Source organism: Ambystoma mexicanum, chromosome 6p, assembly GCF_040938575.1.
Source record: "Ambystoma mexicanum isolate Mex_15411 chromosome 6p, UKY_AmexF1_1, whole genome shotgun sequence".
Taxonomy (NCBI): Eukaryota; Metazoa; Chordata; class Amphibia; order Caudata; family Ambystomatidae; genus Ambystoma; species Ambystoma mexicanum.
Window position 1 is genome coordinate 86,735,090 of NC_090935.1, and position 24,607 is coordinate 86,759,696.

Sequence of the window (24,607 nt, forward strand, 5' to 3'; positions counted from 1 at the left end):
TTAGGACATACTTTAGGGTGCCGTGAGGTAGATCTCAGAAGGGGATTGGGAGTTTTGTTGTGACCGGTAGGCTCATAGAGATGAGGTAATCTGGCGCGAAGCCTGATGTTTCTTTCTGAGATCGTGCACGGTTAATTTTCTGCTGAGCGCATGGTTGCAGTAGTAATAGTCGTGGTAATGTGTAATAGAAGCATGAGGAGGTACAGTAGGGTGGCCGTTTGGCTCTTGCTAATGTGCATTGTGTAGTGAGTGGTTATCCTCAATTACATTTGGTAGATACAGTGATGATATAACACATTGAAAATGCGAGATTCATTTGGCAGTTGGGCACATAGGTTAGAAGCAACTATCCAGCAATAGGTAAATAGCAGTCTAATGCGAGATTCATTGGGTGGTTGGGCACATGGGCTAAAAGCAACTGTCCAACAGCAGGTAAGTAGCAGGAGAGCACATGGCTAAAAACAACTATCCAGCAATAGGTAAGTAGCAGTCTAATGCGAGATTCATTCGGCAGTTGGGCACATAGGTTAAAAGCAACTATCCAGCAACAGGTGAGTAGCAATCTGGTGCAGGATACGTTTGGCAGTTGGGCACATAGGTTAGAAACAACTATCCAGCAATAGGTAAGTAGCAGTCTAATGCGAGATTCGTTGGGTGGTTGGGCACATGGGCTAAAAGCAACTATCCAACACCAGGTAAGTAGCAGGAGAGCACATGGCTAAAAACAGCTATCCAGCAATATGATATGATATGATATGGCATTTGTAACGCGCCTATACACAAGTGTTTCAAGTGTTTCAAGGCGCAACGAGGCAGGGAGGGGGGAACAAGGGGAAGACAGACAACGATCCTACTAGGCAAGGTGTCATTCAGATCGCGCAAGTGCTGGGGTAGGGGGAGGGAGAAAGTGCAAGGGGAGGGGAGGGGGGAAGTGCAGTACAAGGTAAGTGGAATAAAATAAATACAGGGCCAGCTGGTGGCAAGTGCAAGGTAAGTGCAGACAAGTGCTGGGAACGGGGGCTGTAGGGATACAGAGACAGTCCCGCAGTGCAGGGGTTGCCAGGGAGGCAGTGCAAGTGGAGAGTGGCTGGGCCCAGGACCGAGGTCGGCGAGAGTGGCCCAGTTGCAGATTCGGTGCAGATTCAGCGAAGAATTAGCAAGGGAGAGGGAGAGAGAAAGCAGAAGCAAAGAGGAAGGTTTTGAGGTGGTTCCGGAACCAGAGATGGTTCTCCTCAAGTTTCAGGGAGGCAGGAAGGCTGTTCCAGAGGGAGGCCCCTGCCGAGGAGAGAGATCTACCCCCAGCTCGTTGCTTCGAGAAGCGGCTGACCCTGAGGGAGTTGGAGACGGATGAGCGAAGGGCTCGAGAAGGAAGATGTTTAGGAAGAGAGAGTTGAAGGTATTTAGGCCCCAGGCCCCAGAAGGCCTTGTGGACAATGCAGAGGATTTAGAACTTTATCCTCGCAGCCACTGGGAGCTAGTGTAGAGACTTCAGTCCTGGAGAGATACGGTCCCTGGGCTTGAGGCCAAGGACAAGTCTCGCAGTTCTGTTCTGGGTGAGTTGCAGAGGGCGGAGAGTGGAGGCAGGCAGATTAAGATAGAGGCTGTTACAGTAGTCCAGCTTTCAGAGAACCAGGGCTCGTGAGACAGTGAGCTTCTGGGGGAAGGAGAGGAAGGGAAGAATACTTCTGAGGAGGTGCAGCTGGTAGTGTGACTTCTTAGAGACGTCAGATATATGAGGAGAGAAGGAGAGTGTGGAGTCGAAGATAACCCCAAGGTTTTTTGCCTTGCAGGTAGGAGCAGGAAGAGGGCCAAGAGAGGCCGGCCAGAGAGCTGCAGGGAAGGAGGGAGTGGGTGCGCCGATGAGTAGAATCTCAGTCTTACTGGCATTAAGGCAGAGGTCATTGGCTGCACACCATTCCTGGATAGCAGACAGACAGTCAGAGATGAGGGAAGGAGAGGAGGAGGCTGTGGGTAGCCTGAAAATGAGCTGGGTATCATCCGCATAGCACTGAAAGTTAGGGCAGAGAGCAGCGATGCGGTGGGCAAGGAGTGGCAGGTACTGGTTAAACAGCCACGGGGAGAGATTTGATCCCTGGGGGACACCACAGGTGGAGAAAAAGATGTCAGAGAGGAAGGACCCCAGTTGGACCTGGGAGGGTCGATTGGAGAGGAAAGAGGTCAGCCACGCCAGAGCCTGACCAGTGATACCCAGGTTATCACGGAGACGGTTGAGCAGGATGGCATGGTTGACAGTGTCAAAGGCCGAAGAGAGATCGAGCAGAATGAGAACACACAGAGTGTTGGAGTCAAGGTTCAAGAGTAGGTCCTCACGGATGTTCAGGAGAGCAGTTTCCGTGCTTCTGGCAGCCAGATTGATGGTCATGAAGACTGCCAACAGATTCAGCATGGAGGTTAAGCTGGGAGATGGCCAGTTTCTCCAGGAACTTGCCCAGGAAGGGAGTGATGGAGATTGGGCGATAGTTAGCCAGGCGGGAGGGGTCAGAAGACTCCAGAGGTGAAGGAGTGGTTGCAAAAGTCAGCCAGGGCAGAAGCCAGGGAGTCGATGTGGTCCTTGATAGTTTTGGAGGAACAGGGGTGAACCTGTTTAGACGAGACTTTCATAGATCGGACTTGTCTGGAAACCTCGTCAGCAGAAGGGGAAAGGCAGAGAAGGAGGGAGGAGGGGTGGCTGCAGAAGGGCCAGAGGAAGAGCCAGGAAGAGAGGGAGGGATGTGATAGGAGGAGAGTGAGGACAGGATGTCCTGAGTTTTAGAGATGAAGTGAGAGGCCAGTGCAGTGCAGAGGGCCTGGGAGGGGACAGGAGAGGTAGAGACTGCAGCAGGGTTGGCAAGCTCCTTGCAGATTTTAAAGAGTTCGGCCGAGTTGTTAGATGCCGCAGAGATGCGGGCTTGCATAAGGGCTCTCTTCTTGGTGAGAACGGACAGACGGTATTGCCTTTGGAGCAGGCGGCAGGCCAGTTTGTCAGAGGATGAACATGAAGCACGCCATTTCCTCTCTGCCACCCTGCACTTGCGTTTAAGGGTGACGAGCTCCGAGTCATACCAGGAGTTACATTTGGCTTTGGGCTTCAGGCGGATTCTCATGACAGGGGCAAGGATATCAAGAGTATCAGATATAGCAGAGTGGAGCATGGTTGGGCCTGGGCACGGAGAGGATCTTGTAGCCGTCAGGTGGGAGTGTGTCAAAGCTGGTGACAGATCTGGCCGTGAACCATGTCTCAGTGAGACCGAGGACGTCAAGGTCCAGTTCCTCAAGAAGGTGACAGATATCAGAAGAATGCTTGATTGCAGAGGGAGAGTTAAGAGTGGCAATGTGGAGAAGGTTGCCATCCTTGAAGGACTTCCGGGGAGGGGTACAGATCAGCGGTACACCCTGTGGAGGTGTAGAAAAAGGAGCAAGAGAGGGGGCAGGGAGGGAGGGTAGAGGCAAGGTAGCCGAGGACAGAGGAGGGGGGACAGCAGGAGAGGAAAGGAAGTTGATGAGGCATGGGAAGCGTCTATCAAAGAGGTGAAGGTTGGCCTGAGGGCCTTGGACCAAGACGGTCCCATTAGCGTAGACATTAATGATGGCCTTAGAGGAGTGGAAGGAGGCCAAAAGGACATCCCAACGGGTGCCACCATTAATGGGAGAAGAGGAGAAAGGAGAGAGCACAGAGACCATATGAAGGGTCCATAGGTCAGGCGAAGGCACGAAAAAGAGGATGTCAGTGAGAGTTTCCTTGGAGCAGGCACTAGTGTAGGTGTCAGCGATAGGGAGGCCTGGGTTGGAGACCAGGATGTCCTTTTTAAACTTTTTCCTACCAGATTTAGTGAGGAGAGCAGGATAGTCAATAGAGAAGCAGTTAGAGAAGATAGGCGAGATAGAGAGCACCATGGAGTAGGAGGGAGTGGGGGGGGAGACAGACGATACGAGAGCACGCAGGCAGGAAGTGAGCGGCAAGCCCTAGTTTACCACATTTCAGAACAGAGAGTGCGTATTAGGTACAGAGGCCACCTAAGTTTGAGAATCCTGCGGGGGGAGAAAATCCCTGGTTTACCACATTTCAGAACAGTGAGTGCGTATTAGGTACAGAGGCCACCTAAGTTTGAGAATCCTTCGGGGGGAGAAAATCCCTGGTTTACCACATTTCAGAACAGTGAGTGCTTATTAGGTACAGAGGCCACCTAAGATTGAGAATCCTGCGAGGGGAGAAAAAACCCTAGTTACCACAACTGTGGGACACAGTGAGGTGAAGACACCATGCGAAAGAAGTGACCAGGAATAGATGGGGTGGGCCTAGAGAAGGTGGAGAAAGAGGTACAGGTGCCTGGCGCCCCCTGCGGACACCTGCAGACACACAGGGAGCCGCAACGGTAGGAACCGCCCTTTGGCTAAGGGGCCCTTAGCCGAGGGGGCTGCCGGGCAGGGAGCTGCCCAGGAAAGGGGTGTATATAGGCAGAGTGAGGAGGGGAGGGGGTGCGGGCGGGCAGGGAGGCGGGAAGGGAGAGGAGGACCAGGAAGTGGGAGGGGGGAAGCAGCACAACAACGCGCTGAGAGCGCGAACGCAAAAATTAAAACTTTCAGCAACAATAAGTCACGGAGGCCCGCAGGGCCAGGCAGGGCTTCCCTAAGCCTGCAGATCGCTCAGGCTACCGGCGACTGCTCTCACACACTCCGAGGAACAAAGAAGCGAGCAGGGGGAGCAGCTGTAGAGTAGGCCAAGAGGGAGGCAGCCAGGCATCCAATCAGAGGGGGGGGTGGGCAGGCAGGGAGGCGGGAAGGGAGAGGAGGACCAGGAAGTGGGAGGGGGGAAGCAGCACAACAACGCGCTCAGAGCGCAAAAGCAAAAATTAAAACTTTCAGCAACAATAACTCACGGAGGCCCGCAGGGCCAGGCAGGGCTTCCCTAAGCCTGCAGATCCCTCAGGCTACCGGCGACTGCTCTCCCACACTCCGAGGAACAAAGAAGCGAGCAGGGGGAGCAGCTGTAGAGTAGGCCAAGAGGGATGCAGCCAGGCAGCCAATCAGAGGGGGGGTGGGTGGGCAGGGAGGCGGGAAGGGAGAGGAGGACCAGGAAGTGGGAGGGGGGAAGCAGCACAACAACGTGCTCAGAGCGCGAAAACAAAAATTAAAACTTTCAGCAACAATAACTCACGGAGGCCCGCAGGGCCAGGCAGGGCTTCCCTAAGCCTGCAGATCCCTCAGGCTACCGGCGACTGCTCTCCCACGCTCCGAGGAACAAAGAAGCGAGCGGGGGGAGCAGCGTAGAGTAGGCCAAGAGGGAGGCAGCCAGGCAGCCAATCAGAGGGGGGGGGTGGGCGGGCAAGGAGGCGGGAAGGGAGAGGAGGACCAGGAAGTGGGAGGGGGGAAGCAGCACAACAACGCGCTCAGAGCGCGAAAGCAAAAATTAAAACTTTCAGCAACAATAACTCACGGAGGCCCGCAGGGCCAGGCAGGGCTTACCTAAGCCTGCAGATCCCTCAGGCTACCGGCGACTGCTCTCCCACGCTCCGAGGAACAAAGAAGCGAGCGGGGGGAGCAGCCGTAGTAAGGTAAGTAGCAGTCTTATGCCGGTTTTGTTTGGTAGTTGGGCACATAGGTTGAAAGCAGATTGTCTATCAACAAGTAGGTAATAGTGATTTAGCTAATGGTTGTGCGCGGACAACTTATAGTGTTGACTGGTGTGCTAGTAGAGTAACATAATAACAGACTATAATAAGGCAAATTCGATCAGCGCAAGTAAGTTAGAGCAGTGCAATTGACAGTATAACGCAGTAAAAACAGTATGGGTCGTGAGTGCCTAGATTGAGTGTAAATTCGTGATTGTCCGCCTGTCATGGGTGCATGGGGCACTGGGGAAAGGGTGCATAAAAGGTGCGCCGGACCAGAGTGCGTTCAAGTGGGGCAGACTCGGTTGGTCGAGTAATAGGCATGCACTGATGAGGTCTGTGAACAATAGGCGATGGGACAGTGGGCCCTCAGGGTGAGATGAGTAAGTAACAGAACAAAACGGAAGTTCGTTAGTCGTGGCGTAATTTTCAGATTGCTGCTTCCCTTGCTGACAATGACGAGGTGTCTATGGAGATGTTTTTCAGTGTACTCACATGTATTGGCTCATGTGTCTTGGTCGTGCCGTGGCTGGTGGTGCTCTGTGGCGAACAGGGGCAAACAGGAAGAGGCCTTGTTTTCTTGGGCCTTGTTTTCTTGGGCCTTCCTTGAGTGTGCCGGCTTCCGCCTGCCGGTGGCCTTGTGGGCGGGATGTTGAACGTTGCTTGGCAACGCAATAAACATTGATGGCGGCGGCCATCTTGGAGGCTGGAGCTTATCGTGTCGTAGTGCACACGATTTCAGGTGCCTGCTGTGGGGTGGCCCGGTGCGGTGCGCACCGCCGGTGGGCTTCAGGCTCACCTGCAGAGGGCATAGGGAGAACTTTCTGGACTCCAGGTGGCTACTTCAATGGATGCACGGCTGCTCCTGCAGTCTGTGATGTCGTTGGGGCGGCGTGTCTCAGGAGACGCATCTGGTGCAAGGTAAAGGGGCTCCTGCCCTCTCGAGCATCTACCTGGAGTGGGGGAACAGGGGCAAACAGGAAGGGGCCTTGCTTTCTTGGGCCTTCCTTGAGTTGGCCGGCTTCCGCCTGCCGGTGGCCTTCTGGGTGGGATGTTGAACGTTGCTAGGCAACGCAATAAACATTGATGGAGGTGGCCATCTTGGAGGCTGGAGCTTATTGTGTCATAGTGCACACGATTTCGGGTGCCTGCTCACCTGCAGAGGGCATAGGGAGAACTTCCAGGACTCCAGGTGGCTACTTCAATGGATGCACGGCTGGATGCACAGCTCTTCCTCATACTTTTGATACCATTTCAATTCCACTGAATTTTCAAAATGACTCAACGTCTGAAGTTAACGAGCGCTCCAGCATTAATGATGCGCAACTGAATCAAAATACCAAACCTACTTCAAATTTAGACATTTTAACAGCATGGTCTGCCTTTTCTCTAAATCAACATTTCCGAAATTCTCATCCCACTTTGAAATTCAAACCCTATGTTGCCGTTGTAATGCAATTATCAACTCAAATGCCCCATTTGATGATTTTGCAGTCAGGTCAGAAACCATCTCGATCATTACTTTCTTCAAGTCCCTCAGCTGCCAACAGAAAATGGGCTGCTGCTGGAGCGGGAATACTCTTCAGTCCCACTGTACATAACCAATCGCCAAATCAAACCAACACCGATTTTAGAAAAAGCTATTTGAACAATTTGCATACGAAAGTCCCTCAAAAGCTGTCAGTTTTGCTTGAAAGTGTACTATACGACCCAAAATCTGTTATCTTAAATCGATCTACTGTGTTGGAACTTTTTCGCTCCTTACCTTCTTTGAATTCCTTTACCACAAATGACATTGATCGTGTTTTATTTGCAGACAGACATAGGACCGATCGATTTATTCTGTTTCTAAAACCAAACATTGTGTTTGATCTTCTTTTTAGAGAAATAGATGCTATTAGAACAATGGGGTTTGATCTTTCTCTCCAAAGTGAGATTCCCTCACCACATGAGATAAATGTTGTCAAAAAAAAATCCTTGAGGGAAATGATCAAAGCTTTTTTTAAGGAAAATGAGCAACTTAAACAAAAAGATTCTTTGCGCAATAGTAGCACAAATTCACAATCTTGTTCCACAAAAATGATTAGAATACCCTTTATGAACACATAACATATCTCAGCGGACCTTCTCTCGTTCCTGATGTTCCCATTGCAGATCTACATATTCCTGTTCTTGAACACCCGAGGTCACAATACCTTCTTAACCAATCCAGAAGTAGGTAACCTATTGAAATAACAAACTCTTATAGTTCTACAGGAAACTTGGTTGCTACAAAAACCTGCCCTTGATGGATACGCAGTTGCGTGTCAACCCTCACGAAAGGGCCTCTCAGGCAAGCCTTTTGGTGGCCTATAAACGATGATCAAAACATGTGGCCCGATATCATTAATATCTGTTTACTCTCCACTATTTGCTATTTTGATAACCCATGTCAAACTCAAACTCCATCCTACATGGGGACATTCTGATACTCATTATTTATTGGCATGCAGCCATGACTCCATTGAGTATCTTTATAGATAAAATCAGTTTCCATGTGAACACATGGATCAAGCACAATACTTTAGGTCAAGTAATTATAATGGGTGACTTAAATGCCCGATGCCTGCCTTACCTCCGATTGGATCGTCTCATTATTTTTTGATGATCCACGATCTCTGAAAAATGTGGTAAAAAAAACTTGAAAATCTAGGGTTGCCAATGCTTAATGGTTCGATCCTAGGCGATATACCCCATAAACCAACCTGGACAAATGGCAAGACATATTCAACTTTAGACTACATGTTTGCAACGATCCCAATTTTCGATCGTTGCGTAAAGTTGGTGGTATGCAATAATAATCTCAGCTATCATAGTTATTTATCTTCCATTTTTTCTTTTTCATCCACTTTCAGTAACTTAACTCAAACGCCTTCTCCCTCGCAGATGATTAATCAAGCAGGTAATCGTCTATGATGGAATGCAACTGGCGTGCAGAAAGTCAACTTGAAAGTGCTTCATCTCATTAAACATACTACACTAGACTGGCAATTCCATCCAATTGCCCCATCTAATTTTGTAGAGTTTGTTGTTGTATTACCATATTTTCCTAATAAATTCTGTTCTCATAACCCATAATTAAGTAAGAAACAATCACTTTTACAACAGTGAAATAGTGCAGCGCAAACGGTCTCTTCAATCAGAGATCAGAGCCCTAAAAAGATGCTTCATAGCAGAACCAGAAGAATTTCACTCAAAAATAAAACATGCTAAATATAAATATACATCATGGCTCAAAGGGCCTAGATCTTCACTTATGCAACACGACGCGGAATCAATGTTATCCGCCTTGTATAATAAAGTCACTTGCGCTTGCTGGTCCCTAATGAATAATCTAAACCATACTCAATCTGACCTTAGAACTGCATCAATCACAGAGCTCCAATGGATAGGCTCACTTAAAAAAACTTCTCGTTGGGTTTTGCTAGGAACTCTCTATTAGCAATCCAATACAATTATAATGAAGATTGGACCCTAAAATTTGATTACAAATCTGTGTTGCGTATTATTGAACACACCAGTTCATCTTGTGCATCTGACCTTAACAACCTCATTAACATTCTCTTCAAAGGAGAACCCGCAACTTGGGCCACAATTCTGACCATACTTTTTTCAGATATAGTAATAACACAACTATTTCCTTCTTTCTTGGTACACTGCCCACATAATCCCAATATACAAGAGAGGCTCACACTCTGACCCTGCCAACTACCGCCCAATAGCTATTCTAGATGCTGACAGTAAAATCGTTTCAGCCATACATCTTGAACATCTAGAAGCATGGCAATCTGCTGTTGATTTGATTTCCAAGTGGCAAACTGGATTTAGGAAAAATCATAATACATCTCTAAATGGTTTGATCTTAAAAACACTTATATCCAAAGTACAGACTAAGGAAAAATAATCTTTATTTGTGGCAACAACAGATCTCTCAGCCGCATTTGATGCAGTTGATCGAAATATTTTGTGGACCAAATTGCATAAATGGGGATTTGCTTCCTGTCTTCTTCGTTTAATAATAGCTCTTCACACCAATACTCATATAAATTCCAACTATACCATGCCGGTCCCCTATATCAAAAATTGACAACTACTAAAGGAGTAAGGCAAGGTTGTGTACTTGCAGCATGCTTATTTAATTTATGCCATTGTGACATAGGACCATTCTTAAATGAAGCATCTCTTTCCACCCCGAAAATTGCCACTCATAAAATCAGCTGGTTAGCCTACACAGACGATTTCCTTATTTTTGATACCACTCAAGTACGATTACAGCGCTTACTTAGAGCTTGTGTTGACTTTGCAGTAGCTCATGGTCTCAGAGTAAACTCGATTAAAACTAAAGTTATGCCCTGTATAACTAAATCTAATATACTTAAAAATACATTTCGCTGGCATGTAGACAATGAAGCTTTAGATCGAGTGATCAATTTTAAATACTTAGGTTTCCCGATCCATGCACGTGAATCTAAATCAGAATGAAAAGAATGGTTGACCTCTCAGGGAGCAGACATAGGTAATCAATTACTGCATATTGATTCCAAATATGGGAGATATTCCATGAGGGGAAAATAATTCTGCAATTGTTATATGGCAGAGATATTACCTACCTGGGTCCTTGACCTACTTCCTCAAATTGAGGTCATTTTCTGGAGAAGAATATTTTGCGTTCCCAATAGTACTCCTGTTGCCATTATGCAATATGACCTTGGCCTCCATTCCTTGAAATGTAGAGCGCTATGGAGACACTTATCCCTTTATTCTAAAATCATGTGCTCTGAAACAAATTTTTGTCTTTTATACAGATCTTAAAGACATTATAACTAACAAACGTGCCAGTCATCTAACTCAACTAGCCTTTTTTTCAGAAAGATGCTTGTCTATACTTGCTGTCTCTCTCTTAGAGACCTACTAACAAATCCAGATGACAATAAAACAACACTCTACAGACAAGTTGGGCATCAACAATTAACACCATACATTCTTATGTCTCGCAGAAACACTTAAAAACAGACTATAAAGCTGCTAAAATACTTTCACCCTTTTTAACAAACTATCCTCATCGCTCAATCGGACGCAATTTAATTTGCTTCCGTTGGAATCTAATTCCAACTGGAGAAATGTGTTTGCGCTATAACCTTCTGGCCATTCAAAATACAACCTGTCCTTTCTGCAATATTCCTTCTCTAGTGGAGACCTTAGAACATTTGTGTAGCCGTTCAGCACGCTTTAAGAATCGAGAAATCAATTTTTATCGTTAAATATCATCTTGCACTGTACACTTTAACAAAGAGTTTTGACAACTTTGCTTAGCTGGTCGCGCAACCACATTAGTCATTGCTATAACAGGATACTTTAGATCCTTGCAACTTGAATACATATTTGTAACATTCCTCCACCTCTACATTTTAATCATGTAACAAATGTGTACCAATGTGTTATGCATGTAAGGTTATAATGCATAATTTTATATGCTGCCGATGTTTTTCCATCTAAAAATTATTTGTTGCCATTTCTCTTCTGTGACTCGCTTATCAAAACCTTGATGCCAACCAGATATTTATGTAACATATCTTTTAAGGTTTCTCTTTACATTTTTATGCTATTTTTCTGTGTGTATTGCCTGTTCCACATGTCAAAGGTTAGATGATAACCAAATGACTATAATAATTTAAAAAAAAGATATCATGCATTTATCTTAAAATCCTTTTTGCAATTGCTTGTCACTTGCAGTTCAGCCATGTCAGTGGTATGTGCCTTAGTGCTATCCAACTGATCTAATATTACATTTTCTCTCAACATAGCATGTATAAACTATGGCAAGAAGGAGGACGTTATCTTCTGGTAATGCCAGAAAATGTAAGCTTCTCATTGTATTAGACCCTTCAACCCACAAGATGACAGAACATGACACTTCAAGTTCAGTTATCCAGGAAGGAAGGGTGTAAAGGATCAAAGTCACCTTTTCAGCTAAAAGTCTGAGGTCATGAAAACAAGGCGAAAAACAGAGGTGTGACGACTTGTATCTATGAAATGTGTTTACTTTGCAATGATTAGCTCATTTTATGGAGGTAAAATCCCTGATTTAACAACTGCCTCCCTACCCGCACCCCCAACACCAATCCCGCTCCAAATTCTGAGACAAGAAACAGGTTATTTTCAACCTGAATATTCTGTGTTGTTAAATAATAAATTAAGAAATTAAAAGTGGTTGTTCAGGTGATCTGTTATTTTCCTGTTTTCCTTATACACCTTTAGTTGATTTTCCTGACCCTGGCCCTTCCTATTTACCTGTTGCTACTTCCTGCTCTTTGCTTCTGCAGCAACTACCATCTTCTGTGATCTATGGAATGCATAATTTGTGATTTTAAAAAACTTATTTTTTAAAGTCTAGGCTTTGACCTAGCAGGTTTGGTTGAATACAACCAATGATATATACATAAACAGGTATATGTGTATGTGGGGATAGGGTAGTATGGGGTCTGTGGTTAGGGGTGAGGGGCTGGGCATTGGAGATAGGATAGAATGGAAGGATCATTTTTCTTTAAAAACGGGGTCAGTCCATGATGACCGACGCTGCTCAAAGTGCAGGCTACAAAACATGCATAACCCATAGAATGTAGTGTGGTGATGGAAATGTTGGCAAGGAGGTTGCTTGGGTGTTGGCATTCACGTGCAACGTTCCAGCAGGGCAAAATGTATAGGTTGAAGAAAAGCTATTTGCATGAAGTATTGCGGGAGTCGATTGCGGTTTGGACAGAATAAGGAGCATACATTGGACCTCATTATGACTTTTCCAGTATCCTGGTAGCAAATCTGCCAGAATACCAGCAAATCGAAAAACTGTTACCAGCACTCATTCCGGCAGTATTACTGCTGCATTACGAGTGCCAGCAACAGTAAGTTCCCATTCCATGGAGTCCAGTTGGACTCCATGGGCGGATTTGCCTTTATTACCAGTGATCTTTGCTGGTAAGGGGCTTGATTACCACCAGCTTTTAGCTGGAGGTAAAACAGGCACCTCACTGGCGAAATTGTAGTTGAACAGTACGGTAACGTGCCGGTATATGTTAATACTGGCACATTATTACCGCACCGGCCAACTTATGATGAGCCCCATTATCTTTAGTTAGGTCTGATACATATTAGATACTCACATACTGCAACACAGAAAGAGCAACAAATGTATCCCTTTTGCTGTTGCAGAGGTTATAGATAGGGCTGTGTATAGGCCCTACATTTAGTTGTTGTATTAAGAAAACATATGGCCTGAAGTACAGTGTGCGGGAAGAGCCGAGTAAGGTGGAAGATGGAGTTAGAAAGGTGTTTTGGTAGATCTGAGGTGAGTGTGGCAGCATGACAGAATTATCACCATTTTGGAAGTTGAATCCTAGTATACTTTGAACAGAATAAAATATAGGCCCTGATGTGGAGCTGTAGCTCTGTGTAGATAGCTTGAAAAACAGATCCCCTTTCCTGTTGCCCATGAGAGAGGCCGAGGTCCAGCTGCGAGCTTGAACGTGGTGAGAATGGAACGTGAGCTGGTAGAGATGAGCCCTTTGAAGGATGAATTCATGAGAACAGGGAAAAAGGTTTTGTGATTCCAAGAGGCCAAGCAAAGTTTTAAGAGCACTACTGCCCTCCCCAACAATGGTCATCCAATATGAATTATAATTAGACACACAACTTAAGCAAAAGAAATCCCTAAATTCAGACTCAAGAGCGTTCTCCAGTTACTGGGCATTGGGGTTTCAAGGAGATAAGGGGAGCCGTGTTTGGAACATCCTGTGATTTGTGATATGAGGAGCAGAAGTGATGCTAGTAGATTAAGTACAAGTTTAGGGAGGCAACGTGCGTGTGCCAAAGCGTTGGGTATAATGAGAAGGCCTATTGTCAAGGGAGAGTTGGCCTCGCCAGTTTACTCCAGTCACGTCTGGAATGGAGGGGTTCACATCACGTAACAGTCTCGATTTATCAATATGCCATTATACCCGAGTTACCAATCATATACCTGGATCCGACAGTGACAGAGTAGAGGGACCACGTGTCAGGTGAGTGAGTTTAGATAGTGTGTGGCCAATCTGTCCAGAGACTCTAGGGGGATATTAGCATGTTTTATAGGTGGTAGCCAATGAGGGTATTGGGATAACATTGTAACTTATATAATCAAATGTAGTATTCTACCACTCCAGAACTTGAATGAACGTGGGGATTTGATGAGCTCTGTGTCAGTTTATTTCAGTTCTACAGGACTGTCTGGGACCTTTTACATGTAATAAACCTTGTTTATCCTTGAAAAAATGGTGCATTGATTATTTAGCCAATTTGATTATTTTTTTGTGACATGTTTTTGGGTCAATATTCCTCTATAGTTTGGTGACCCCTACATATCCCAAACTCTCCGGGAGGTCGGGTGTGTCCCAGTCATGCATCCTGGAGTGCAGCGCCTGTCTTCATTCAGTTCCCATGCTGAAGAGGTTCGCAGGTGCCTTTTTTGGAAAGGCCAGTATTGCTCCTTGGAGCGGGGCGCTGCTCCCAGATTGTGCAGGCTGTTGATGGGAACCCGCTTCGGAGCTGCTTGAGAGAACGTATAGATTTAAGTGCACCTTTGCAGAACAAAAGATCAGGGGAGACTGCATATGTGTGGAGTGAGATTGTTAGTGCGAGGAGTGTAAAAGTCATGTGGCAATATAGTGTGGTTTTTATATGTATAGAAGGTGCCAGAGGAAGCTCCTCCGCTGCGAGGAAAGGTGACATCATAGTATATTATGAGGTAAAAATAAGAGAGTAAACCTGGACCTAGTCGTATTGCGAAGGAAAGCGGCCCTGCAGAATATATATACAATCTTCTCAGTTCTTCACAGAGTCTATAAGATTCATAATTACATTTTAAAAACCTCATCTAAAAATGTTACCCCAGCAAAGACAAAAGGAGCATTTTCATCTGTTAAAAACATGTTCCACCATTCTTCCACTGGTACCATTTTAACATTCTCTAGAAATCTTCCCAGAAAGAATGTTCTTCAGGAAGGCAGTGCGGGGCAACTAATGACATGCTTCACTGTTTCAGATATTACCACTTCTAGACAAAATCTACATCCAGGATCTTTCCACCCACCTACTTTTCACCTGAACATCACTTCTTTAGTCGGATATAGGTTCAGGCGTAGACGTAAAAATTGGTTCTGATGATAAACACTTGCCAATTTGACTAGATATTTTGGTACAGCATTAAGGGCTCGGGTCTCTAAGCCTAGATCTAGAGTCAATTTGTCTCTTTGTCTCTTTGCTTGTGTATCGATCCAATCTTGGCGTCAAGCTCAACATTCACAGCATCAGGATTTGTTATTAGTACCTCAATTGAAGTTTCTTAGGTCCTTAAACCGTGTACATTTCAATTTCCAACTTTCAAGAGGCAAAACTGTTTCATTCTTATCTAGGTTTGTTAAATTTTGGAATGGAGGATTCTAGAACTGCCAGCTTCGGGAATGGCTGCTTAGGTGCTGAGCTCATGTGCCAACTGCTTTAGATACTATCCATCATCATTATGAAGAATCATGTGTTATAGAGACGGTTTAACCAGCCAAAAGACAAAAGGGAGAGGAAGAAGGAAGAGATGACAAGATTTTGGACTTGCTTACCAAAATGATGGCAGATGTGGCTGACATTAAGGCTAAACTGATCACCTCAGAAGAGAGATACTTGGATCTTACCACAAAGGTAGTTTCTGTGTAAAAACACCTTACAACAGTGGATGACACGGTTATACGGTTAGCAGATTAGATCAGACATCTGGAAATGGTAAATGAAAAATTATCTTCAAAACTCTCTGAGCAGGAACATTTTTCAAGGTGCAACAATGTGAGGATTGCTGGGTTTCCTGAAAATGCTGAACATGGTAATCCTATTTCATTTCTGGAGAAGGTACTAGTCTCTATGCTTAATTTGGACCTGAACATACCGCTGGAAATTGAAAGAGCGCATGGGTACTTGGCCAAATGCCAGCCTTGGGTCAGAGGCCTAGACATTTTATTGTAAAGTTTCTAAGATACCCAACCAGAGAGCTCATTCTGAGGAAATCCCGTGAAAATGGAGATCTTGCCTGGGGAGGAAATAAAATAATGATTTTTGCTGATTTGAGTAAGGACATTATGGAGAGAAGGAGATGTTTTCAGGTGGCTAAGGAGAAAGCTAAGAATAAGCATCTCAAATACTATATGATCTACCCTGTGATACTCCGTATTATAGTAGAAGGCAAAATACATTCATTTGTGGACTGCAAGCAAGCTGGAGCCTTTCTAACCGATTTGGATGTTGCACCTATGGAAGCAAGTACTGCATCTACCTCTACCTTGATGTCTCAAAAGTCATCTCAGCTGAAACAGAAAAGGAATAAATAGTTTCCTGGATTGTGATTGTTCATTTTTTTGTTTTTTCCCCCTTTATTATTATTACTTTACATTTTTATTTATACTTCTGTTTTTGGTTTGCTGTGTTTAAACCGTTATTTATTTTAACGGTTTTGCTCGTGTGTTGATGAGATTCAAGGATGCCGTGGGATTCCCACTAGAGGAAAGTACTTCGGTTTTTTATGAACGTAATACGTGCTGCGTATCAGTCATGGAGGCTTCGGTGAGCGGGTGAGCTTTTACAGACAGGATGCTGCATCTCTCTTTGCTGGGCTGAAGTGAAATGGCCAGCTGTCGCTGTCATGGGCAGCTGGGCCAGGCTCCATTCCCACTGCTCTGTGGGCTGGAAGCTAGACCTTACCGAGACAGTGCATTTGACTGGCGGCGCCCGGAGAATGTGAAGGACATGCAACACGTTTGTGGTGAACAGGCCTTTGAGGTATGTGAAGGTGGATCAAGTTTGAAGGTACTCAGGACTGCTGCACTTTCAACGGTACGGCAGGTCCCGTAGGGCCCTGGATGTCAGTGTCCGTGGGTCCCCCTTACCTAAATCTCACCTCACGGAGTCAGCGTCTCACTTCTTCTGGGCGTCCCCCAGCCCTGTTTGAGTTGCAGTCTGTGGAGCTGGCGGACAATGGTTGAACTGCTGTCAGGATGGCATTGGCATATGTAACTGTTCATGTAATGGGGATAGTGCTCATGGGCGGCATCTGGTAGGGGGTTGTGGCTCACATGGGCTGCTTCAGCGGACATCCCGCACATGGTCCGTTTAACACAGCATTAGCGTTACAGGTGCTTAGGGATGGGGTATACGGGGAAGGGAACAGAGGTATTGATTTTGTGGTTGCATTTGGTATATTGCCTTGCTGGGGTCATTTACACTGCGCTCATTCTTCAATTTCAATCTTCGGATGACTGTGGCTCAGCACAGAGGCAGCTGCAAGCCCCCATAATCAGTGCCCGGATCTCTATTTCCTCCTTATCAATGTGGGGAGTTTGTGTAGTGGGTACAGTTGAGGGTTTTTATATTGTGGTCGGAGAACAGCCCTTTATTTTGCGGGATCGTTTTGCAGTTTTACAGTTTTTAAAGTACTCGTGGAATGAAAGAGCAAATACTTCATGATCTGTTGTGGTAAAGATGTGGACATTTACATTGGAGGGTAGTGGGGACACAGTGGTTGACACAGTGGGGAGGGAAACAGAATATATGATGAGTGGTGAATGCACACTAACTGACTGAACTTTGCACTGTGTTAGCTTGTGTTCTTTGCAGCTAGGTACATGTGCTCATTTTCTATGATGCTTAGCTTGGGCAAATGTTTTTGTATGTACATTTTGCCAGAGTAAATGACTGGAAGAATACTACTTATTTGTATCATATGTGTAGTGTGCCACATCCCCCTGCATGTTACATGTAAACCATGGGTGTGTCTGCTATCTTTTGCACTTTGCAATTTGGAATTCCTGCACACTATTACTATATATGCATGTAGTAATCTCGGTAATCTCTGCAATATTCTGGTCTCATGGGCAGCGCAGCCTTCTGTATGGGTTATAACCTTGCTCTATGCACTAGTTGTAAGAGACACATTTATTGTAGTATTTCTTGTGGCTAGTATAGGCTGACATGCACAGTCTGTAACACTGCCATTTGTGGAGTGCAATTTAGTAGTAGTGTGTGCCGATTTCCATCATGTGGTTGGTCAATCTTGTGGCTTGTATACCGTGAACTAGTGTTGTTGTGCTATTGTGTAAGGCTAATGTAGAGTAAGTGCTCCACACTTTGCAAGTAAACGCTCCACTCTTTGCATTATCCTGTTTGTATGGGGTGCCACACACTATCTTGTATGTGTTGTACACCGTGTAAAAAGTGCATTAAAACTGTAAATGCTCGAGAATTTTTAAATGCCTGGTGGACCTTATAAATCTTTCACTATCGGCACCTGAAGTTACACACTAGTGGATCGAGTAATGATAGGATATTATTACTCTAAAGCATATTAGTTTAGTCCTCTTTTCATAGGTCACTTATTTTGAGTGTCTATTGGTAGACAAATGTTTGTTTTGTATAGGTGATTTGTTTGGGGGAAACTATGTTACTGAGTCTGCATTCATAGAGTGACGGGTCATTTGGGTATTGTTAGGGTGAGAATATTGCTCATTGTTAGTAATTTGTGTTTGATGCAATGGTTAGATGGATAGTCTATATCTTTTGATGGGTATGATGGTTATGAATAAGTCTGGTTTTGTAAATATTGTAACTCTTAGTGAGCCTGATTATTGTTGGGCTCTTTTTGTTCAATTCATTTGTATGTTTTGTCTTTTGTTTTGTTGTTTGTTTGTTTGGAAGAGATTATATTTTTTTCTGCTTTGATTCAATTATTTGTCACTCTATTGTTATTTGATCTTTATTTTGGTACAGTACATGTTATCAGTGTCACATAAATGTTGGAAAAAGGTGATTTTTAAATTAGAGCGTATCATGATATGGGTTTGTTCACTGTAGGTACTTGGAATATCAGAGGTATGAAGTGTCCTTCTAAAAGAAAGAAAATCTTATCCAGGATTTGGAGGGAAATGATTGATGTGATTATATTACAAGAGACGCACTTTGAGGATGGCATTGAGAGTCTCCTTACCAATTCTAGATACACGGAAGTGTGGCTTAACTGTGATTCTACAAATTCACAATGTGTTGGGATCATGATTAGAAGGGTTTGGGTGCAAGTGTGGATAAGATTGTTATGGATGATGAAGGCCGAGTCATTTTAGTTGAGCTGAAATTCGAAGATACATTATTTACTATCGGCTCTGTTTGTGGCAGCAGGGAGTCATTTTTATGACTCTTTTTTTGACTCTGTAGCTAAACGTTTAGCTGATATGAGGGGGGAAGTAGTAATTTAAGGAGGGGACTTCAATTGTGTTATGGATTTCAAATTGGATAGGTCTTCGACATGCTCTTTTACTGGCCACAAATCTAGTAGAGAATTTCGGGATTTTGTGGTTAGCTTTGATTTAATAGGCTCTTGGAGGTTTTTACATCCAAATGTGCAGGAATTTTCATTTTATTCCCCAGTTCACGATTCCTTTTCAAGGATTGACTACTTACTCACATCGGATCGATTGGTTGAGACAATAATTGAAGCTAGAATATGTGAGCGACATCTTTCAGATCATTCCTTGGTTTTGGTTAAACTGTGTCTTGCTCCATGCTCTCCGGATTCTGCTAGATGGAGGCTAAAACCATGAATCCTGAAGGAGGAAAAAGCATTAAAGTCACTTTCCGTTTTTTGTGTCTAGTTATTTTGATGTTAATAGAGATTCGGCTGATGGTCTAGTGGTGTGGGATGCATTTAAGGCCTCAGCTAGGGGTGAATTGATGAATTGGACAGCTAAAGTGAGGAAAGAAGGAGAAGCAAAAATGAGAGACCTTGAGCTGGAACTGGGGAAATCACAATCAGTTTATGCACATTGTGGATCTGTGAAAGATTGTTTAAAGATGAAGAGATTGTATGAGCAATTACGTCTAGAATCTGAGATTCAAACTGACCATGGAACATTTTCTTCTAAACAACGCTTTTGGGAGAAAGGGGATTGTGGGGGTAAACTGCTTGCAAATAGATTGAAGGGTTTGTGTGAGAGGTCCTTTGTTTTCATACTTATTATGAATCTTTATATACTGAATAACATGATCTGTTGGAAAGTGACCTGGAAGAGTTATTTGATAAAATTGAGGTTCATTGTCTGATGAAGCCAGAGAATTTCTGGATGCTCCTATATTTGTGAGGAGGTGATGGAGGCTATCAAAAAATTGAAGTCTGGAAAGTCACCTGGCCCAGATGGATTACTGACTGAGTTTTATCAAACTTTTACTGAGCAGATGGCGCCGGAGTTATGTGAACTCTACAATCGGTTTCTTATGAAGGGTACTTTATGTCCCTCTATGAGAGAATCAGTGATTTCAGTGATCCCCAAAGATGGGAAAGATGCATCGAATTGCTGTAATTATCGCCCCATATCGCTTTTGAATGTGGATGCAAAGGTATTTACAAAAATGTTGACTTCTAGGCTGGATAAGCATATAGGTCGTTAATTGATAAGACTCAGGTGGGTTTTATGAAGCAACGTCATGGATATGATAATATCAGGACCCTCTTGGGGTTATTTTAAATGTGTCATCTACGGGATCGATGATTTACTTTTTTTTTTTTTTTGCGTTTATCAATTAAATGATTTTGCAAATTTTTGTTTTGTTTTTCAGTCTCTTTGTGATTCATCTTTCCCTTTTTGTTTTCCTTTTGTTTCATCGATTCGTTAGATTCTTCTTGGTTTGTCGTCCGACAACTTTCAGTTTCACTTGTCCGGAGGGCCGTTCTGACTGTGGGTTTCGTTAGGCTATTGTTTGTGTAGCGCATTCGTCTAAGGCGGCCTTTAAGATTTTTGCCGTGGCTAAGGACCAGGAAGTCTTTGAACCACTCATCAGACGGCTCCACCACACTTCCTCTTCATATAGGCTGGTAGGTTTGAGAAGGGGGCCGAGGAACGCTCGTCTCCATTTGATTGTTTCCGGGCATCTTAGGAGAAGGTGTTTCACTGTCTCTCGTTCTGATACGATTCTGCAGAGCCGGCAGTGGTTTGTAGTTGATAGCCCCCGGATGGCCCTTATTTCATTAGTTTGTAATAAGTTCAGCCTTGCCCTTAGAAAGGTTAGACAAAGTGCTCTATCTGGAAACCTTTCTACGATTTCAGTCGTTGAGTGGAGTTTTTTGGCGCTGAAAGGTAAGTGGGATAGTAGTTTATTTTTTTCAGCGAGGGTTTGTGTTGTTATCCAGTCTTCCTGGTCCATTTTCCTTTTTACTTTTGTCAGATTCTGGATCAAGTCCTCGTCCATACATGCGATGGTGTCCAGACTCGCTCTCTGCTTCGCCTTTGTAGAATCTTAGCACTGGCAACAGGGAGAACCTGCCATATTTTCTGTCTATTACTCGCGCCTGTGTAGTTAGCTACCGTGTTTTAGTCCACAAGTGGACTTGCATTGTTACTTCAGTTTTGGAGCTGTCAATCATCACACCCAGGTATTTAAAGGCAGTTATTACCTCGACCAGAGAGTTTTCAATGAACCAATTCATTTTTTTTTTATTTCGTTTTTGATGGTTTTTCTAGTATCATGATTTTAGACTTCTCCTTATTTATCTCCAGGTTGTTATCTGAGATATACGTGGCCAAATTGTCCAGTTGTCGTTGGAGGCCGATTTCGGTCTGCTCGAGGAGAATAATGTCATCTGCATATAGGAGGCGGCTCACAGCCGTTTGGCCAATTTTGGGTGGAAAGGATCTGATTTGGTTGGAGCTTTCTTTGAAGTCACCTAGAAAAGCTATAAACAGGGCCGGGGCGAGGGGACAGCCCTGCTTAACACCTCGGAGCGTTACGATTTCTTCTGAAAGTAGGGCTTTTTGGTTCAGTTTGACTCTAATCGTGGTCCCGGTATGAAGGGCTTTAATTGGTTCCAGTATGGCGTTTGGGTAATCCCAGTGAACCAATTTGGACCACAGCTTCTCTCTGTCAATTTGGTCTAATGCCTGGGTGAGGTCTATGAATGCTAGGAAAACCGTTCCCGATCCTTCCAGAAGTTTGCTTTTATGATACTGAGGATCATTATGTTCACTGTTGTTCCACAATTTTTCATAAAGCCGGCTTGGAAGGGATCGTTGCATTGGGCAGTTTTTGCCCATGATTGAAAACTCTGTTGGAGGAAAGAGCCGTATATTTTACCAATCGTATCTAGGAGCGCGATTGGGCGGTAGTTGCCAGGTGCCGCCCTGTCTCATTTTTTGTAGATCGGTGCGATGACTGAAGAGGTCCAAGACCGAGGGATTGTTCTTGAAAGGCTGCAATTTTTGAAGACGTGGCTAATAAAGATGGCCCATTCTGCCGAATGGTTTTTTAGATCAATGTTTGTAATTCCATCCGGACCTGGGGCTCTTGATGGCTTTAGTCTTTTTATTGCTGTCTCGATGTCAACTTTGTCTGAGAAGTCTTCCCATGTGGCGGCCTCCAGTACGTCTTCTTTTTTACTGGGCTTTGACGGAGGGAGCTGAAAGATCTGCAGGAAGTGCGAGTGCCAGCTGTCTTCCGAAACACTGTTTGATGTTCCCTGTGTCGATAGATTACCAGAGTTTCTTATCAATTGCCAGAAGACTCCAGAGTTTTTGGGAGCCAGCTTTCGCAGCATTTCCACAGAATCTTGCTGGTACAGGGAGTGTCTGTGGAATTTCAGCCAGGACTTGTATCTCTTTAGTTCTTCCAAGGAAACAGTTTTTGCATAGTTTGTGGTTGGGTTGGCGGCTTGTCTCTTCAGTTTTCTCAGGTTATGCCTTTTCTGAACCAGCTCCTTGTTATACTTGTGTAGTGGGATTTACTTTTTATATTTCTAGACGCCGAGAAGGCATTTGATAGTGTGACTTGTTTTTTTTTTTAAATTTTACTTTGGTAAAAATTGGTTTTGGACCATTATTCGTCGGGGCATTGTAGTCGGGTATTAGTGCCAGGGTCTGGGTAAATGGGGTTCTTTCAACTTCTTTTAGATTATTTAAAGGTACACGTCAGGGATGTCCCTTATCGCCTTACCTGTTTAATTTGGCTCTTGAACCGTTTTTAATATATATTTGGCAATCATACTGTCTAGCAGGCTTTAAAATTGGAGAGATTGAAGTTAAGATTCTGGCTTATGCAGAGGATGTAGTAATTGTTCTTGATAAACCTGAAGTAGGGGGTGGCATTTTAAGGAATATGATTACTGAGTTTGGTAGACTCTCAGGTTACAAAATGTATTGGGAGAAGACTGTTGTATTCCCGGCTTGGGATACTCCGGTGCGTAGACAGTTATTAGATTGGAATTGTAAATGGGAAAATTGTCAAGTGAAATATTTAGGGGTATTTTTGTCCAGGGACATGAAAGGTATGGCTGGGCTCAATATTGATAAGGTTTTAGAAAATATAAGGAATATTGTCCATAAATGGAGTAGGCTCCCGTTATCCATCTGGGCTAAGGTTAATGCTATGAAAATGGTGCTTTTACCTAAGGTTCTATATGGCGGCGTCTATGCTGCTATGTTGCTTTCCACTCAATAAAGAAAAAGTCAATATTTATGACTTCTATACGTATATCCTTAAATCATTAGATGACATATGGTCGTGTAATAGTGCCAGTCTGTGTTGTAGTCCTAGGGGCATTTGGTCCACAAGAACCAAATCGTCCTCATAGAACATCCACAGCACTATTCTCCCATTGATTTTAGGAGGGAAGCATTTGCTTTAGTGTGTTGTTCATATTCGATAAGTATAAATTAAATAAAGCAGGTGCCAAAGGGCAACCTTGCTTCAATCCCTTATGGGCTGTTTTTTCGATAATATCATAACATAACATAACAGGCGTATTTGCAAAGCGCACATTCACCCCCGAAGGGGCATCTTGGTGCTAATAACAGATGTTTATTGTTACCCAACTTAATGGTACTCATTTTATCGACCTCAGAAGGATGAAGGGCTGAGTGGACCTGCCAGGATTCCAACCTGTGACCATGAGGTCAAACACAGGTCCCTGTAGTGGGTGCATGAGTCCACTGAGCCACAGACCCAACAAGTTTAATACCGGGTGCGCGTTCAATCTCATCTGTTTCAATCAGGAAAGACCATTCATCCATTGAACCCATGTCCTCTCCCTCGTTATTGGAGCAAATGGGGGAGGAAAAAAGAGGTGTGAAGTGGTTAACCCAAGAATCTGCACACACCCCATTTAACAAAAAGGGAGGATTGCAGGGAATCATTGTTATTGAGTAATTCCCAAGTAGATTGTGCATATTTTTGGCAAATTGCACTAAGCATCCACTCAGCCTCTTGTTGTTATCTCATCATTTTAAATGAAATGAACCAGAATATATAATAATGATAAGGTTCATTATATGGGGAACCTGAGAGCCCTCCACTTGGGAGGTAAATTCCCTATTCCTGTGGCAAGTGGATAGCGAAAGGGTCTAAACCATTTGTTTAATAAGTGTGAATTTATTGTGTAGGCCTATTATATGGCAGACCTGGGATCCCTTCGCCCGGCAGAAGAGGGCGTAAGGTGGTAAATGCCCTAGTCTCGAAGAGGAGACTTGGGAAGGTTCTAAACCATTTGTATATGGAATTATAATGGTGTGGATTGGTGGTTTGGATTGGTGGTGTTTGAGTGTGTGGAGAAAGGAGCTGGGTGCAGAGTGTGTGGTGTGAAGTCATCTTTTATTCAACGAAAAAAAGGCTGGACAAGGCCTATCTTGCCCTATACTAAGGGGTCATTTTCCTACCTAATTGAAACTAAGGGTACTCTGTGTCAGGAAGTCCAAGGCAAATGTCTGTCTGTGTCCAAAACCTATACTTGCCCTCACATCTACTTGTACATTAAGTGTACGGATGTCAGCGTCAAACTGAAAAGTGTTAATCTCCAAGTTTAGAGCTTATTCCAGCTCCTGGCTTGCATTCGGGTTCCCTTCCCCAAGTTCAAGACAGTT

The 24,607-nt window shown here is 44.3% G+C and overlaps 1 protein-coding gene across 1 annotated transcript in view; it reads right to left on the bottom strand.

The window, feature by feature from the left end:
- LOC138511224 (vomeronasal type-2 receptor 26-like) overlaps positions 1–24,607 on the bottom strand; it is a 439,931-nt gene that overhangs the window by 16,156 nt on the left and 399,168 nt on the right. The window lies entirely within an intron of this gene.